Source organism: Trachinotus anak, unplaced genomic scaffold, assembly GCF_046630095.1.
Source record: "Trachinotus anak isolate AG129_WGS33_773 ecotype Australia unplaced genomic scaffold, CSIRO_AGI_Tana_v1 ptg000014l, whole genome shotgun sequence".
In the NCBI taxonomy this organism is placed as follows: domain Eukaryota; kingdom Metazoa; phylum Chordata; class Actinopteri; order Carangiformes; family Carangidae; genus Trachinotus; species Trachinotus anak.
The window spans coordinates 15,741,385-15,760,073 of NW_027273865.1; the positions used below are offsets into that span (position 1 = coordinate 15,741,385).

Consider the following 18,689-nt stretch of genomic DNA (forward strand, 5'->3'; position numbering starts at 1 on the left):
CCATGATCTCCCTTTGTTGTACTCTCGGCACATTTCCTGTCCCTTGCAGATGTGAGTGTGACATTTATTCATGTTGGTTTATAACAAAAATACAAAAAATTGTCAGAGAAAATGTTAACAAAAATGGTTCTGCAGCTAGATTCATAAACAATAGCAGGATTACTGCTTTGTTTTGATTAAATCTGTTAGCCTGTCTGAATATAATGTTTAATGTTCACTAACTTCTATGTGGGTTGGTAGAGAAAATGGTGAGGATTTGTTTCCACATGCCTGCATATTTGTGGTGTCACTGTACACAACTTTTCACCTAATGTCCCTTTGCCACCTGGGGGTTGATGGAAGGGGAGCAGGGTGGGTTAGTATCAGGGACGGTGTGATGACAGCTCGTGAATTCTAAAAGCTTTATCGGTCCCCTGCAGCCTGCCTGGGCAGCTCACTGCTGCCTCTCATCTCTCCTGTGTGTTGCATTGAATATGGCTCTCCAATTGGGGTCACGGCACAGACTGATAGGAAGCTATATTCCCTCATAACTGGAGGCAGAGCTACAGAGTTCAGTATTAAGAATCAGCAGTAGAGAGGGATGGCACGACTGAACACAAGCTGACTGACAGACCAAGATGCCTTCAGATATAAACATTAGAAAACAAGAACTGCAATGGTGAGATGCATCATTCTCCAATTTCCCTTCTTTAAATTCAATCTACGAGGTGCCAGTTTCAGAGTAATGCCCTCCAGTGGACACAACTCTCTCCCTCATGAGCTCACACTTTGAAAGGTACTAAACAGAAGATAAGCAATCCACTTTTGGATTTTGGCATTTATGGCCTCAGTTTCAGCTCATCACAGTATTTCAGACCTTTGCTCAAGTTGGCCAAGAAATCTCCGCTCCAGATCCATTTAGTAGCTGTTCATGATCTTTCACTCATATCGCACCAGTAGAGGAGTTTACTGTGTGTCTTTTGTCAACTTCTGTTCACCGAAGTCAAGATTGAAAAACCAACTTGGCTGCAATTAGCGACTATTTTCAGTAACGATTTTCTGTTGATTTTCTTGTTTGGTGTATAAAATGTCAAAAAATAGTAAATATCTTCTTCATCATTTTCATTAAGTCCAATTTGATGTCCTCTTGTTTGATATTTTTGCTTAGGGAATTACTTGAACCATTGTCAAATAATTCACCCTCTGTCGATTGACCGATTGATTAATTGTCTAATCGTAAAATAACACTTTTCCCATTGTTTTCCTCTGAAATATTCCTTCTTCATAAACACTGGAGTAATCACTAACACTGGATTAAATGTCTGATCTGATTTGAATCAAAAGTGGGAAGTCAAATGTGATTTAGTTAAGAGTACAACCAAAGAAAGCTAAATAGCAATAACTATACATCATTTTATTATATTAGCAAACAAATCATACTGAATCAGCATTTACTATTGATGCAGCATTGGACAGTTATATGACTGACATGGTGGACACATGGTGATGATGATGTGTAGCTTCTTGGCTCAAATTGCAAACATCTCAACTCTAATTTATGAATCAGTGGTAATATATATCTGTCAAATGCAATATATATAGATTCCCTGAGAAGACACTTAAAGCTTCTACTGCATGAGTGAGTCATAAAACCTTTCAGTTAGATTTTTCACTGATAGTTGCAGTAATGGCAAATATTTCTCCAACAGAAAGTGTGTTGGAGCGGTGGGTTGCTGTACTGCATTATAAAGGGCAAATAAATCAAAACCTTCCTAACCCGTCACCTCAACTGCAGCAGCTCTCAGCAGCTGTCTCGCTCATTCTCCCCTGTTTGTCCCTTTTCCCAGATTACCTATAGGGATTGATAGCCATGCCAAAGCAAAAACAAAAAAATCCATACTGCTCTCCTGCCCTTTCTATATTACATTGATTTCATGGTGAAATATCAATCTGCATATGTCATGTCCTGTTGCAGCGCTTACAATAGTACAACACATGTTCAGAAGTAAATCAACATAAAGCTGCTTTAGGACAGCATTTTATCAAGTCGCTTTAGGAGACCTGTTTTTTTTTTTTTTTTCCTTTTTCTTTTGCAGAGGCAATTAAGGAGGAAAAATCCATCCAATCCAAGCGCTGATGGATTTTATTCATGAAGTAAAAGCAAACTTTATGAGTGCACTTAAAATTTTAAAGCATATACACACATGTATACGAGCGCAAACATACATACAGTACAAGCACAGATGCGCCATAATATACACATGCAAGCTCATGAACTTAATCAATGCTGTGTTGACAGATATGGAAAACAGAATACATACGAATCAACACTCTCTTCATGCTTTTAACTCATAATTAGGAAATGTTTTTAATTACCAGTGAAAGTGTATTAGTAATATAGCACATATTATATGCCCTACAGTATACCTGTTTTCCTGGATAGATGGTAAGCAGCCTGAGGTGGTGTTTGTATCCTGAGGAGGAGGACATAATGTGAAATCAGCTTCATCACTTGTATAAATGCAAGGTATACAACTGTGCAATTAGCCACATTTGTGTTCTGCTGGATATTAAAACTGAAAATTTAAAATGTGTAAATGACAAAGCATGAAGTCTGATTGCTATTGTTGCTATTGTTAATCAGACAAAAAAAAAACAATCAATTTTTTTTTTTAAATCATAAAAAATGAAATTATAATAAGTATCTAGATCTGCATACAACTACACATGATAGACAATACTGTGGTACTTGTGCCAGATCCTTTACACATTTCTTAGATCCATCCTTGAATCCAGATTTGTAACAAAAACCATTGTCTTTTTTGTCTGAATCATTGTCCAATATTTCACCAAATCAAACTGAAATCTGTTAAGAAATCAGTTGTTTAGCATTCCTGCTAACTAATAAACAAAGAACCACAAAAACAGATTAAAAAGAAAAAAGATTCACTTGAGATTATGTGACTGCATTTTCCTGTCTTTTCAATACATGCAGTGTTTTTTTGGAATCAGTTAGAGGTCATTAGCCAATCCTGTACGTATACTTCCTGATTTTGCTGTAGGGGCTCAGAATTACCACATCCTTGCAGTCCAGCGTTAATCTGATGCTTTGAAACTCAACTATGAAGTAGGTTGAGGTCAAAATATGAATTTTTCAGATTAAATGTTACGTTATTATTCAAGGATGTATACCTTTAATGTTAAGAAAAGCACTTAATATTTTTTACCTTTCAGCAAATAGTGAACACTTTTATGTGGAACATTTAAAAAAGATATAAGGAAATAATCAGGCTTGCTTAGTTGTGAAAAAGTTCTCTGTAAAAAAAAAAATAAATAAATAAAAAATACAATATTATACACTCAGCTACCATGTCATTAAATCATTAAACACCTCCATACAAAGGGGGAAATTAATCATGTTTTACATTTCCTTCTCCAGTTGATTTTGCAATGTTGTGAGACGAAATAAACGATGACCCTGAAACCGTAGCAGCTAAATGGAATTCAGCTGATATTGGTTTTATTAATTTCATCTGTGCCTTTCCTACTGCAACTAGTATTTTTTACAATGACTGCAAACCAAATTTCTTTTCATAATGTTTGAGGGTTTGCAGAAAAATTGAAGCCTAAGGCAAACATTTCTCAGTGCTGGTGGTCCAAAATACACGAGAACAATTTCATAAGTTCTTTTCATATACAACATGACAAGCATACCAGTAGCAGATAGTTTACAGCCAAAGAATAATGGCTTATTTCTCTACCATGCATAGTATTAATGTACATATTGTCTTGTAGCTATTTGCAGATATGTTTAGCACCTAGGATAATCAGTGGATTAAAAGCCAATGGGAATTTTGCAAACCATCCTGTCCTAGAACAAATTGACTGCCAGGAAACCAAGCAACATTTGTCTGGCATTTCTACTTTCATGTCTACAGTTATCAGAATATGATTCTCTTTATTGCATTTCTATGACTGTAAAATCCCAATCAGAGTCTACATGATGTGAAATAGATCCACATGATGACATTTAAGAGCAACAGTGCAATTTATTTGATGTGTGGAGGCTGCCCTTCAGGCTTGCCATGCAATGTCACTGCTCAGAGGATGTGAATGTGATGTATTTTTAATGGTACAGGCAAGCAGTACAATAGGGATTTTAGTCCTTTGGCCAGTGTTTGACAGGAAATACAGTCTGTACCTTTGGCTTATATACAGCAGCCTGAAGAAATGGGGGGAAGGAAGGAGAAAGAGGGTGGAAATGAGTCTGAGAGGAAAGCAGGCATAAGGAACATTCAGCAACAATATCCTTTCTGCTGAAACTTTACATATGTCAGCACTTCAAAAGTTTCCCCATTATTATTTATCCCTCAACCCCTCCAAGAATTTCAAATATTCATTTGATCTAACCTTTTATCCTGTGCCTACTGTAAATTGTCCAAAAATTCTTTAAAACTATTTTCATCTGAGTTTTTACTTTTTCTTTTCCTTATCTTCTTTTCTCTCTTTTTGGGGAGTTGGTTAAATGATGTTAAAACAGGATCATATAAAGGATCATAGGATAGAAATGTCATCTCACCAAAGTTGAGCAGCCTACAGCTGTAGTTTAACCCTGATTGAGAGCAGGGTCACGGAGGAGAGTCAGCATTCAGACAAGAGATGCAGGTTTGACCAACGTCATTATGCTGGTGTGCATGGGTTAGGAAGGTGGGGGTATGTGGAACATTTCTGTTGGAGCATACCAATGTGTTCAGTGTCTCCAGTTGTGATCCATGAAGCAGTGAGTTGCATTGCTTTCTTTTTTGATACTACCACAGGATGGTGCCGAAGTCAGAAAGTTTCAAATGGTACACGGCTTTAATATTAGTAAAAGCCCAACCTTTGTCAAATTTTAGACTATTAAGCTAAGAGTTAATTTTGATGGTGTGTTAATGGTTAGGAGAATCTGCTTATGATTGAAGAAATTTGCACTTAACAAGGTCACTTGTGTACTTGTGTATGTATGTGCATGCTTGTACGTTCACACAAACAGGCATGTGTGCGTATGTGACGTAGTAGGTTCTGCATGTGAATCTTGTGTGAGGAGGGCTAGGACGGTGATTTCACCATGGTGCTAAGTGATTAGGTTGATCTCTGGGGAGAAGTTTAATTCTCCTCTGAGTAAGGATGCCATTAAAATGCAATGACATGAGATTAATGCTCATCTTGTAAGTGACATTTACTTTCTCATTTACTGTGGAAATTGTCCCGCAAAGTGTGCGCTAGGCCTTGTTTTGAATGCTGATGAGTTTCAGAAGTATACACAGGGACAGTATAAATGTTGGATGCAGAATGTTGCTATACAAAGAGGAAGGGTATCTAGCTGAGCAAGGGACAAATGGTAAAACAAGACCATCAGCAAAACCGTGAACTTTGGTTTACAGTGCAGATTCCAAACCTACTGTGTGTTGGATAAATGACTGTCCTCGGTGTTAGTAATAGGACTGCGGAAGCTGATATCTGACCAGAAATATGATTTATAATGCAATACCATTGTTCTGAAGTTGTGATTGAAAAATTATAGTTTGCTCTCAGGACAATTAGGAGGACAAACCAGGACTTTATTCATCTTTTGATTTCCTGTAGGCTTATGTAAGGGGATCTACACACAATAGAATGTCCGAGACTGAAATTGATTGTGCACCATGATAATATGTTTATGTCTGTGTCTTGTAAAATCATATTCATCCACTTTTGTGTTTTGTGACTCAGGTTTCTTATCTCTTTTCTTCTTACAGTACAGAGCAGCGCAGCGTGCAGAGGCAAAACAGTGCGTGTGTGTGTGTTTATACACACTTGTGCGAGAGCCGGAGGCACATGCTATATGTGTTTGTGAGATGAGGAGAAGCTAAGTGGCCACCACAACCACCCAGATCAGACAGCTTCTTGTGCTGCAAGATGGATTAGAGCCCCACACCTCAGGAGATCAAAGGTAGGGGAAGATGCTTGGTAATCAGCCGCCACTCACCTGCCCTGTTCAATGACGCATGCAGAGAGTGAAGAAGAGAGTGAAGAAGAGAGAGGAAATAATGAATGACAATGAGTTTAGGCTAAGGTGTCTCTGCTGCCTGTGTGCTGTAGGCTTTGACACTCAGACTTGTCACATGTATACGACGGACAAATGGAAGAAAAGCACTTTTATTTATCCCTGCCAATATCAAATTATTTACTGTATAGGTATCGTTAAAGAAGTTAATCCGCCTTGAATATTAAATAAACAAGTAAGTATGATGTTCCTTGCATTACTAAGTGTATTCTGTGGATTGGCAGCCAAAATCTGAGAACTCATTTCAAAACATTTTTAATATACCTCAAATTTAAGCATTTCAACTCTTTCCTCCTAAAAAACACTTCGTCCTTCCAACTTCCATTTGTGTTGTATGCAGTAAGTTAAATAAGTAGACCTACTTTCCAAAGATACCTAATACTGTATATCATGCTGAGATTGATGGAAATGCATATGAAATGATGATTTTATATATATATATATATATTATGTAGACAGACAGACAGTTGCAATAATATGTAATGTGATGCTGTAAACATAAAAACATGGCATCTTTGCTTTGAATATTCCACTAAAAATGAGGCTCTAATACAGTACTGTAGCATCATTGATACGAAGCAGTGGTACAAGCAGAGAGAAAATCTATTTTTGACTCCGTTGTACTGTAGATTGTGGAAAAACTGTTTTATAATGTTGACGGTACTTAAGGGGAATATCTGGGATCAAGAGGTTAATACGAGTGGAAAAATACCAGCGGTCCAAAGCATTACTAGTAAACATCAGGATAGATCTTTCAATTGCTGCCCACGTCTCCAATTTTGTCAGCAATTCCAGAAGGTCTGGTGCTGCTCTTGTGAGTTTGAGAAACAACCGAGCCAGGGAGAACACACACTATTGTGATTAGTATGCTGTATTGCTTGCTCCATTTATAAATAAAAGCACTGGTCAAGGCAACAAGTTCAGGCAATTTCTCAGGGAGTTGTTGAAAGTAATTATAGAAAATGCAAGAAGACGTTAACTGAATCAGAAACAGATGAGATAGGTTTAAGAGAAATAAGGATGTATCACAAAATAAGCCCTTAAAAACACTTGACATCACAGGCTGTTGATTATGTTATATATTAAAAAAAACCATTAAAATAATAATTCCAGTGTCCAGTTTTCCTTTAAGCTGCTTGAGACATACTTGCTGCTACAGTAATGATTGTGGTCAATGTAATTAAACAGATAAAAAGCTCTTTTCTGCAAGGCCAAATTAGTTCCCTATTATGTCCCTAGTTTGAAAAAATTAATAAAAAAAAGAGACACATTGCTCACTGCAACCTCACAGTGACACACCCTCCTTTTTTTGTGACCACTACAATGCATAGAAGGAAAAGTGGCCTTTTTTCAGCTTCACCAAGTGTTTTTACAGCACTTTACCTGTGACAAGAAAACTTGCTTCTTGGACTATAATTCAGCACTATTTGCGTGAAAGGGGATTATTTTTATTGAGATTTCTTCCGCTGAGAGGTTTTTGTCAGTCCGTGTAAAATGGTTCCATGAAAAATGCATTTACTTTATTCTTTTCTGCTTCCCCCTGCTAAGTGGTCTCAACAAGCCTGGCAGATGAACTTTTACCTCCAGTTACCTTCTTCCATTTTCTAACAAACAATTTCAAGATGACTAATGTTTAGCAGAAGTTTCCCGTTCAAAGACGCACATATCCTCGATTTCTTTTTTTTTTTTTCTGACATCTGTTGTGTCCATCATATTGCATTGCTCCTGTGCACAAGACTTCTCTTTGCCTCCTCTTCAGCACTATAGTTTAAAGAGAGAATGCAAAAAATACATAAGGTTCTTCTCAACAAGGAGGGAAGACATGTCGTAGTCACGATGTACTGTAATTTTTTTGTCAACAAACTCATCAATTGCTGACATTCTTAGCAGCAGCAAAATACATGTGTGTATATGTATATAATCCCCCTGAGACCAGCCACTGGTGGTGGTGGCGGCTGACTATCCCTCTGATGCCGATGATGGCCGAAGAACCTCTGATGCCGATGATGGCTGAGAATGTCCCGAAACTGATAAGGTTGAAGATCCCTTGACGATGGGATGGCTGAGAGACCTCTGACGTAGAGATGCTGAAGAACCCTCGGACGCCGAGAAGACTGAAGATCCCTCTGAGACGGATTATGGCTGATGGACTCTGGAACCAGGTGGAGATTGGGGAGGAGGAGGGGCGCACGTCAGCGGAGCAGGAAACTAAAACTGAGAAGGAACATCTTTAAAAAGGGAGCGCCAGCAGATGATAGGCTAGCGAGAAATTGAGTCGCCCTGCTATTGGTTAGTTGTGAACAGCTGTCTGAACAGCTGATAGGACGATGACAGCCACGGGCCAGAAGAATGAGGGAATAATGAGTGAATATATGAGAAGAGGTGTGCCTTAATTAGGATTATATACAGCATATGCATGCAAGAGGATAGGTCTTCCTGACTGAACTTACGCTAGAGCTTCATTGAGTGCTGTTACTGCATGGATTTGGTTATAATTTATGTGTCTGTGTACCAAACTAAATTACATGTAGTTTTAAAATTCTGAAGTATTTCATGTTCAGACTTTGATCAATAGAATGAATTTGTAGACACGTTTGAGCAGAACGTCTGAACCCTGCTTCTCTCAGGCTAATCTGATAGTTCAAGCAATCAATAGAGATTTCAAAACAGCTATTTCAGTTTTCGTAACCTTTTATCCTACAGCATAAAAACAGGCAGAAAATTGCAGGATTCCTCTCAGAGCCACCTCTCTACTTTCTCCGTGACCTCCCTTACATACATTAGTTGGTTTCTGACAAAACCAGCTCACAAAAGCTGCAGAAATTGTGTATTTTTAGATAAAGGTGGCAGACTACACCCTATAGCAAATGGCTGAGTGTGTCACAGTTGTTTTTTTAGTGCTATTTATTCGGAGGACAGGATGCATTGTCATCTGGAGGCTTCCCTCCACCTGCCACCTGCTGTGCTCTGTTGAGACGAAAAACAGCCACCATCACTGGAGGCTTACAGGTGAATACCAAGAAGATATGGATTTTCCCAAACCATCCACATTCAACTCAGCATGTTTTTATAGAATCAAATGGGGTGTTAGGGTAGTATGCATATTCTAGTTTTCCAGAGTGCAGATTTTCGCTGTGAATTCATGTCTTTTCCACGTTTGCGCAGAATTCTCCTTTAAATCCATATTAAATTGATTTGAAAGCTTTTAGATTGCATGTGCTACTGCTGGTCTTACACCAGATAGAAACGGTCAGCATGTAGAAAGAATGATGGATAACATGTCTCCACCAGAACCTTTTCAATTATCCTGACAAAAGAAATCTTTATCTCTACACACACACACACACACACACACACACACACACACACATACACACACACACACACACACACACACACACGCTCGATTCTGAAAGTAAGACTACTTATTTAGTCATATTACAAACTCTTAACTGTGCCAGTGATAGAAAAACCCTATTCATATTCATATGCAGGATAACACGCTTTTCATATTTTTTAAGCCACCACATTCCCCCACAGGCAGCTCCAGTATGCTGTGAATACAAATACCAGAACACACAGTATGCTGTAAAGACATTGAATTTCTCTGAGGCACCAGTACCCTGTGAAATCTACTACTGACAGAATTTGAGTTTTTACTGACTTTGGCTCAAGGAAAGTGGTTTTAGGAGATGGTTTCAAATTCATTGCCCACATGTGCGATCTTGCATGTGATGCAAGTATTGAATATCACTTTGGTGCAGATGGTGTTTTATAGCCTCTCAGTGTGTGTCATCCACAGCTTTCAGATTTTTTATTGCCACTGGGTAAATCCTTCTGCTCAGCCTTACTGTAAATGTTGAACTGATTCTGGTATGTCACACTCATTAAAATCATCTTTGCTGTGCTTTGTTTACTGCATCATTGATGCTCTTGCCACTGCTTGTAGCAAATTCATCTTTACCTGCTTAGTACAGTGCATATCTGATGAACTCAGTCCCTTCTTTCCAGAGGAAGTTTGATGTGCTTTGGTGCTGGTGTGTGGAGTCTGAGATGTGTGTGTATGCATGTGTTTAATGAACTGTTTGTATTTGTGCGTTGACTGAATTCATCAGTCTCCCTCAGTCTGCTTGTGTCTGTGTTGCCGCTGGGCCACCTGCCTTTTTCCTGCCTCCTTCCCCGGCTGCTTCTGAGAAGTAGAGATAAGGCCCACTGATGTTTGTCTGCTGCCTGGCAGATTACTAAGGCAGACAGGTACAAGGACTCTGGCAGACAGCTACAGTATACTGGAGGCCAAAGGAGAACTTGCTTGGGATGCCTAAGCTGACCACTGCACTGTTCCGGCTTGAATGCCATCTGGCTTCTTTGTATGAGCTGCTGCTGCTGCACAGCTTATTACTGTTCAAAGAAAAACACATGTGAGTCAATGAGGGAAATATCTGCAAATTTCTTTGAACTAGGATCTTTAAATGGTATTGGATAAACGGACATGATGTCACCAATTTTCCTTCATGAAATGTAGTCATAAACCATAATTGCATAAAGGATGAATGCAATTAAAGGCAGTAGGTCATCAGCATACCAGGGATATACAGGAAACACAATTAATAAACTGGGAAAACTCTCCATCTAAACCTGTTATTTTGTTTTTTTCAAGTTCCTTTGTATGAGATCTAAAATCTTCTCTACAAAAGAAAAAGATAAGAGAGTTATAAGAGAAATTATTTCTCATGTCCAAAACATATCCACTTAATTTTAGTTTTTCTTTCTTGTTTCCAAATAATATATTTTAAAAATTCTAGTTGATGATAATAACCACTTGAAATAGTCTCACTGGTTTTTGATTTTCTTTAGTGAATGCAATTTCTGGGTTTCACTAAAAGATGAAACGAATAAATGACTGGCAAAATGACCCATAAAGATGGGATATATTTGTGTAGGTGCCAGTGCTGAAATACTGTGCTTCACTGCATTGTGAAATCAGTACAAATAGGGCTTACAGTTGTCATGTTCATGTGTTGTGAACGTCACAGTAGATGCTTTAATCGTGTTCCTAATCAGAAAAGTGGATGCTCATTTTAGTTGAAAAAGCTCTAATGAAATGTTGTTGTTGTTTCTCACTGCGACAGCTTTCATTGATGATCATGAATAGACACTTAGAAAAATAAAGGAGGTATTTTATTAACGTGGGTGGGTGATCAATTAGCAAAAGCTTTCATAAGTAAGGACTTGAGGAAAAGGGTGCGTGTATGTGTGCGTGCATACCAAGTATGTGCAAATATGTGTGTACTTTTATAATGTTTTCCCTTACAGTACCAGGCTGTGAACATATGATCAAAGCACATGGTCCCTAATTAGACCTTTTCTGCTTCTATGAAAGACATTTCAGAGGCGTCTTGGAGAGACAATTACTGTCCCTCTTACTTTAGCAACAGAGGTCAAGATAGAGAGGTTAAGAAAGAGAAAAGAGCTAAAAATGGATTCACTGGGTGGCCTGTTCTGGATGCTGAAGAGATCAGGGGTATCATCTGCATCATACATTTGTGCCTCTGAACAATGTAGTGGTGTATTTTCTGAAACACAGGAACAGAACTTTCCTCCTTTAAAGTTCAGTTAAAAAAACAGCAGTTGAGAGAGTTAGAAAGGTTGATGTGCCGCAGGAAATGGATCATAAAAAGAAGATATAATGTAGGTAAAAGTGAGAATAAAGATAAGGGGGTCAGAGTATAAAAAAGGGATTATAGATGGATCACAGTGTTTTTTAGAATGTCTGTTTTATAAATAAGTATTATACAGACAAAGCTATTACCATGCTTAGTCCCACTTATCAGACATTATAAGCTCATAACAAAGTGTCCAACTACAGCTGCTGGTGTTATTTAAAACTCTTGTGTTGGCTGATCACTGCTGTTTTGCTTAGCTCTCTGCATCTCTCTCATGCTGGCACATTTTTATTCTTTGCGCCCATTGTTTCTGTCTGATTGACTCGTGTTTGATCAGAGCTGTTTAAATAGTTGTCTCAATATTTATGTGGCCAATTGTGAAGATGCTGAATATAAATTGTTCATTGCTCCCCACACCATGTGGTAGACAGGTCCTTCCACGTGTCTGACAGCTCTACTGGAAAATGAAATTAGAGAACAGGAGAGACGTGTGAGCGGGAGCAGAGGACAAGGGATAATACATGATTCACATGCAGTAAGCCTTGGCTGTGTAGCACATCGAATATACATGCTGGAGAAAGCGCTGAGGGGATCTAAGGGTTTAGAAAGAGTTAAGAGGCAGACTTTTACAAGGTGAAGTATAGCTTATGAAGGGGGCTCAGACTGAATTAGACAGTGTAACAGCTACTGAGAGTCACTGACTGACAGATTAGCAGAATGAGTGATGAATGATTTATGTAAGAGTACCTCTAAAATATGTGCATTTGAAAGTCGTAGATCCTGTACACGAAAACACACCTAAGCTTCACCTTCGTCTGAAACATTCCTGTCATCCAGTACGAATTACCACATGCAGTACCATACTGTTGAAAAGTACTTCATGTAAAAATACAAGTTATGTTATACATTTTCTGTAATTAATAGTGAACCATCTTAAATAAACTTAAGTAACATATGGGTGAAGGCTGGGGTTGCTTGTGGCACTTTTTTAGCTTGCAATAAGTGGCAGCATCTGGCCAGTGAACAGTAGTTAGAAGCACCACAGAAGTACCACAGTGTAAAGCTGCAAGTGTTTCAATAGACTGCTCTCTAATGGGAATGAGATTAGATATATTTCAGATTCAGTTTATACTCAGAAGAAACTGATAAGAATGGAGGCTGAAAACATATTCTAATTTAAGCAAGCTAATACCAAAATGCTTTGGATTTGTCTTTATTTTTATTTTACTATAGAAGAGGCGGTGGAAAAACAGCAAATGCAGCAGGTTACTCTCTCTAGACTATGACGATCGAAGCTTTGCATAAGATTCAGTCACACATATATTACTTTTTGTTAAAAAGGTCCAAGCAGCAGTGCTTCTTCAAGATTCACCTTTAGCTATTGCACTGTATATCCTGCTGTGCAGCCTGCAAACATGGAGTAGTGATTTTTGTCAGCATTATTAACTGCTGTTGGGCTTTATCTGGGCACTGCAGTGCATAATTGGAAAATCCAAAGTCATGAAACATAAACCCCATACCATCTTTTTCGCCACCTACATTGCTGTTATTTATGAATGTGCACTGTAATTTCTGCTATCTAGTCTTGGAAGTATATAAAAGATTCACTGTTAAACTCTGTGGCTTAAATCTACTGTCATAATTCACTGGTTTTGTTAGTTTTCTTCAGGTCGTATTTCTGCAAGTTGAGTCGATGGCCATGCCTTGCTTCACTGTGGGCTAACATACTGCCTGTTGAATGGCAGTGGATATCCTCTACAGAGAGATGGGGGAGTTTCAAGGAGAGGTAAAACAAGAGATAGAGAAGAAAGGAGGAACCGAGTGAGAAAAATTAAAGACTGGAGGTGCATGGCACACCAGAAGAGAATAAGAGATAATAAGAGGTAGACAGAGGGGTTCAGAGAAAGAGAGGAGGCTGTCAGAATATTTAGCAAGAGTAACTGAGGCAGGGAGAGAGACCTGATACCTCATATATTAGAAAGGGTGTGAGAGGGAGAGAGGTAACTCGATGAATGAGTGCAATGGGCAAAGTCACCATAGCGTTGCCAGATAGGATCTGGGCAAGAATGGAGGGGAATGGCGGGTAGAGAGGCTAGACGCGACAGCTGGCTCCAGCAGTGTGTGGTGAGGGGTGGTATTGTTTCAGTCTTTGTCAGTGCTCTCCAATCCCATTTACAAATTGGAAGGACCACCAGTCACGCTCACACAGAAACGGGCTGCTGACACTGGGTAAGCTGTCTGATGGATGGGACCACTTTGCTTGGTGGATCTAATGATAATGGGGCAGAAGAGGTCAGAGTTGGATTATGACTGTCTGATGGCATGAAGACAGTAGTTCTGACAGTACCCGGTCTGCTTGATAAAACCACTGTGTTTCAATTGATTCTGCTGATAATTGACTGGTTAAGGCTGGTTAGTGCTAATAATGGATCCAAAAATTGGATGCACATCTTAAGCCCAGGCCTATTCTGAAATGTCCAAAGGGTACACTGAGTTCGCTTTGTATACAATAATGCCTATTTAACACAAGGTTAAACTTATTCAGGTTCTAGCCAAAAAATTGCTGCCTTAGTAGAAAATATCATCTGTACTTGTCACCAATAAAACACATTACGATAGAGGTGCAGGTTTAGGAAATCAATGCATGATTTATAATTATTTGCCTATATAACATATTTTGGAAAGCACCATTTGAAGCAGTCTCTTTTATACAATGAGACAACTGTGAACAGGGGATTTCAGTCGGCTGTGCTTCTTGCCGTAAATGGAATGGAGCACACGGAGTAGCCAGGCACAGCTTACTGCACACAAAGCAGCGAGAGGATTTGTCTTGCGACTTTGATTCTGTCTGAGGATGTATACTGTTAAAGCTAGAGCTGATCTAGAGCTACACAGCTGATTCCTCTGGTATTATAGAGAACAGGTACTCCAAAGACCTTTAGACTGGTCTAAGATGACACAGGAATCTGATTGAAGGTATTTGAAGTACATGGGGGGAAAAAATTCCATAAGTATGAGTGCAACATATTTATGAATCAATAGTAAGCACAGCAGTTTAGGTTAGGTTTTTTTACCTGTAAATCAACAGCTTTAATTAATTATTACTCACATTTGACAGGGAATACTGAACCAAAGAAAGTTGTGCACCAAATCAAACAGTTTGGGTACTCTTATTTGGGGCCAACAGGAGGTTTTATTTCTGTAGTTTTATTGTTGCTTTTGCTTCCAGCTGGCTTTCATAAAGCCCAAAGCTCATGCCGTTTCAAGACTAAATGAAACGCAAAGCTTGCCTATGGAACTGCAAGCTGATACATTTTGCCACCAGAAATCTCTTGACTCTTAATAATCAAGGAGTGCATTTGTATTCAACCCTGTCACAGTCCACGCTGTCATGAATAGAGAGCTGGGATGAATGAACACAGCTCACGCGCCATATTTCCATTCTCGTTGGGCTTTTAGCTTTCATTGAGCCGTGAACAGCTCTCCCATGACAGCACAGGTAGAGACCATCGGCGAGTGGCAAAGAGACAATTTGCTGTTGAGTAACCCTGGTGTTTGCATGTGAGTGACAGGTCCTTATCAGAGCCCCCGCTGGCTGATCAAAGTTGAAAGGGGGTCAGGCTGAATTAAAGACTAGCTAATTAAAATGTCCAGGGAACATGCCAGCCCTCATTTCATTTATCTCCTCGAGCACAGTTGGAGAGAGACAGAGAGAGGTGAGATGTGGGAGAAGCGAGGAAAAAGAATAAATGTGTGGTATCCCACGAGTTGAACTATATCTGATACTAGAGGATAGATTATTTAACAGTGTCTCTGTGCGTTTGGTAACAATCAGAGATGTGCTGTTTTATGATATCTTGGTTTAAAAGTCCCACCTGTATGTGAGTACATGGTTTTGGCAAGAGTTTGGTAGGATTGTGTTCACCTGAGAGCAGATTGCTTTAGAAGGACAGAACAAGGCCCTAGGCAAAGAAGTAAAGCATGTAATAGGACATTCATAAAAGGCCTACTCTGTTTTCAGGCTGCTCTTTTTGTCTCTGTGGCATGGCCTTTTTCAAAGCTCCCATTTTCACAGCCTGTTGGAGAGCAGAGTATCTGGGTTTGATGCTGTATGTTTTTGTGTGTGTGTGTGTGTGTGTTTGCATATGGTATTAAGTCTGTTTCTTCGGTGGTACAAAGGTCACACTAAGGTCCACAATGTAGACCCCACCCCGTCGCTGCGGTTGTCCCCAGGACGCGGTTGTCGTTTGGGGCATTTTGGAACCAAATGATGCGTTCACGCACAAGTCTGAAAAAAATCTAAGATAAAGGGTATTGCTGACTCTGTTAGAATGAGATATGAAATATCTCTATGTTCTGAGGCATATATCCTGTTTTTCTTTTTGGAAACACAAGTGTAAGAAAATATTACAGTTTTTATATTACAATTTCCTTGTCGAAGTCATGTGAGAGGCTCCTACTGTTATATCTGTCTTGTAATGTTTCAAGTTTGTTGTCCCTAGTCTCTCAAAAATCCCCAGTCTCTTGAGATTCCGTATGCTGATGAAGAGGATGTCAAACTACCATGAAATGCTGCTCAAAAATAGAATATAACACTTGGCCAAAAATGCCATTGTACGATAGGTGTGACAGCCTGTGCCATCAGGTTGTCTAATAATCTAAGTGTGTGTGTTCTTTCACGCTGGAGTTTTGCTGGTGAAGGTGTCTGAGACTGACTGACACTGAGAGCGAATCAGCCTAATGAGATGCCATGTTGCTCTGTGGAAATGATTACCTCGGGAGGAGAGGCATTAGATTGATGAGGGCAATCTTTTGCTTCTGTCCCTGAGCTACACCAGTGCCTCCGCCACCACCACACCGTTTAGACAAAGACAAGTCACTCCCTCTCAACCCAAATGACCCATGTCACTTCCTTGCAGAGCTAAAAAAGGGGAGGAAGTCTGTTCCCAACCACCGCAGCTTTAAGTGACAAAATCAATTTAAGTATTGTGCTGCTCTCAAAGTTCAATTTCTTAATGTCATCAGTCACAGCTTGCCTCTTCACATGCTGATCACCATGGCAACCTGGTGCTACCCCACTACTGAGGTGATATCTGTATAGATCCTCTTCCTCTGAGCCCTGTTGTCTAAAACATATTAAAAGGTCATTTTTTTCCTGAAAATGTAAGCTGGGAATATTAGGTGCACGATAAAGATGTATCACACAACAGCAATTAAAATGTGTTTCTCCTCTAAAATTTTAATGCTGATTAATCGATAACTGAGGTTATTGATGCCATAAAGGATGATTGGTGAATGTTCCATTTGTTACTGCCCAGCCCTCTGAGTGCAGTTGCCTCCAAGGAGGCTTAGAGACCCATTAATCAGGACTTGGTTGATGTTTCTCAGGTCAGCAGTGATCTGAGGGGGAAGCTCCTGGAGGCGAAGGCAGCAGCAGTTTAATAGCTCACAGTGGACAAGCCACGAAGCCAGCAGATTACAACAGAAGTAATAGTAGTACATGTGTGCAGCTCTTGTTTCCTTATCTAACTGCATTAATGCAAGCAGACAGTGACATTTCTGATTTCTTTTTTATATTTCAGTCTATTTTTTAAACCTGGACACCCAACTGGCTGTTTAACAATCAGACCAGTTAATAGATATAAAACAAGGATAATGAAATGTAGATTTTAGATTCTTTGATGCGTAGTCAGTAACATTACCCCCAAGACTTATCACCACACTGTTTCTAGATGGAGTCTGACAATAGCAGAGTGGGTGGTGGTTGGATGCTGGCACCACCTTCAGCAGCTGTAAGCAGAGCACAACAGAAGCTAATTGGACTGATAACAGGGGACTGGGATTAGTGATTGAGACGAGTGGTGTCATTGGGGTACAGCTAGACCAAACATGGCAAGCAAGACAAAGCTGCTGCCTCCCTGTCATTTTCTGTTTCAAGTTGTGAATCGCTTGTGTAGAGCTTGACAAGATCACCGGTGGCGAGAGAACTGACAGGAAGCATGGAGGGTAAAGTTCCTATGAATGACCTGTGGCACTGGATATAATTTAAATAAACTGCAGACTATTATTTTAACTGTGATATAAAACTTAATTCTTTATTAATTATGTATTAATATACAGCAAGTATTATATATGAACTTAATCTGCAACAATCAAGTCAACAACCTGTCAGACTTGCAAGGGTTTGGTCTGGCTGTATTTTAAGACACACTCGGTGGTGTGAAGTGAAGCTATAAGGGGTTGCCTTTTAGATTCTAAAGTAGTGGGGTAATTGAGGGAAGCAGGGGAGTATATGAATGGAGCCAAGAGGAGTGGCAGAGAGGAAGTAATGAATGAAGGTGCAGAGGAGAGTGAATGAAGTTGCCTTTCTGAGTGAACTTTTGCTAAGCTCCATTTACCAACTGCTGTACTTACCACTTGAGCATCAACAAAGTCACTCACATCTGTTACTGATGAGCAAAATGACCCTGTCACTGCAGAGTTTATCAAGTGGCTTGAGTTGAGGGCAATAACATGCCATCCTGCTGCAGGATTTATAAATGGTTTATATTTAGGTTATTAATTTGGTTGTTAACACTTTATAAATCATCAATAAACATATTATAAACAAGTTATAACACAGTTTTCATGCATTGATGCAGGCTTAGTATTTAGCAAGAAAACTGCATACCAAACTCAGAGCTGCTGAGAGAAAATGGTGCAAAACCAGTGACCCTGTCGCCCTCAAGGGCTATCAGGCACTTCTAGCCTCCTTCTCACCAACATCCAGGCTGCCAGAACTACCTTCTATAATGATAAGATCAGCAGTACCACACTCGGAAACTATTCCCCACCTTTAAAATGTTACTTAATCCTCCACCAACCCCACCAGACACTAACCTCTCAGCTGATATCTTTGTATCCTTCTTCACTGAAAAAGTGATGACCATCGGTAGCCAATTCTCTGAACCTCCCTAAGACAA

At 39.4% G+C, this 18,689-nt stretch overlaps 1 protein-coding gene across 2 annotated transcripts in view; it reads left to right on the plus strand.

Moving 5' to 3' along the window:
- The window catches only part of grik4 (glutamate receptor, ionotropic, kainate 4), a 274,319-nt gene that overhangs the window by 65,503 nt on the left and 190,127 nt on the right, over positions 1-18,689 (plus strand). For both annotated transcript variants that reach the window (XM_071497060.1, XM_071497061.1), the window contains one exon: positions 5,757-5,950. The gene's annotated coding sequence lies outside the window, so the exon portion shown is untranslated. The remainder of the gene's footprint in view (positions 1-5,756; positions 5,951-18,689) is intronic.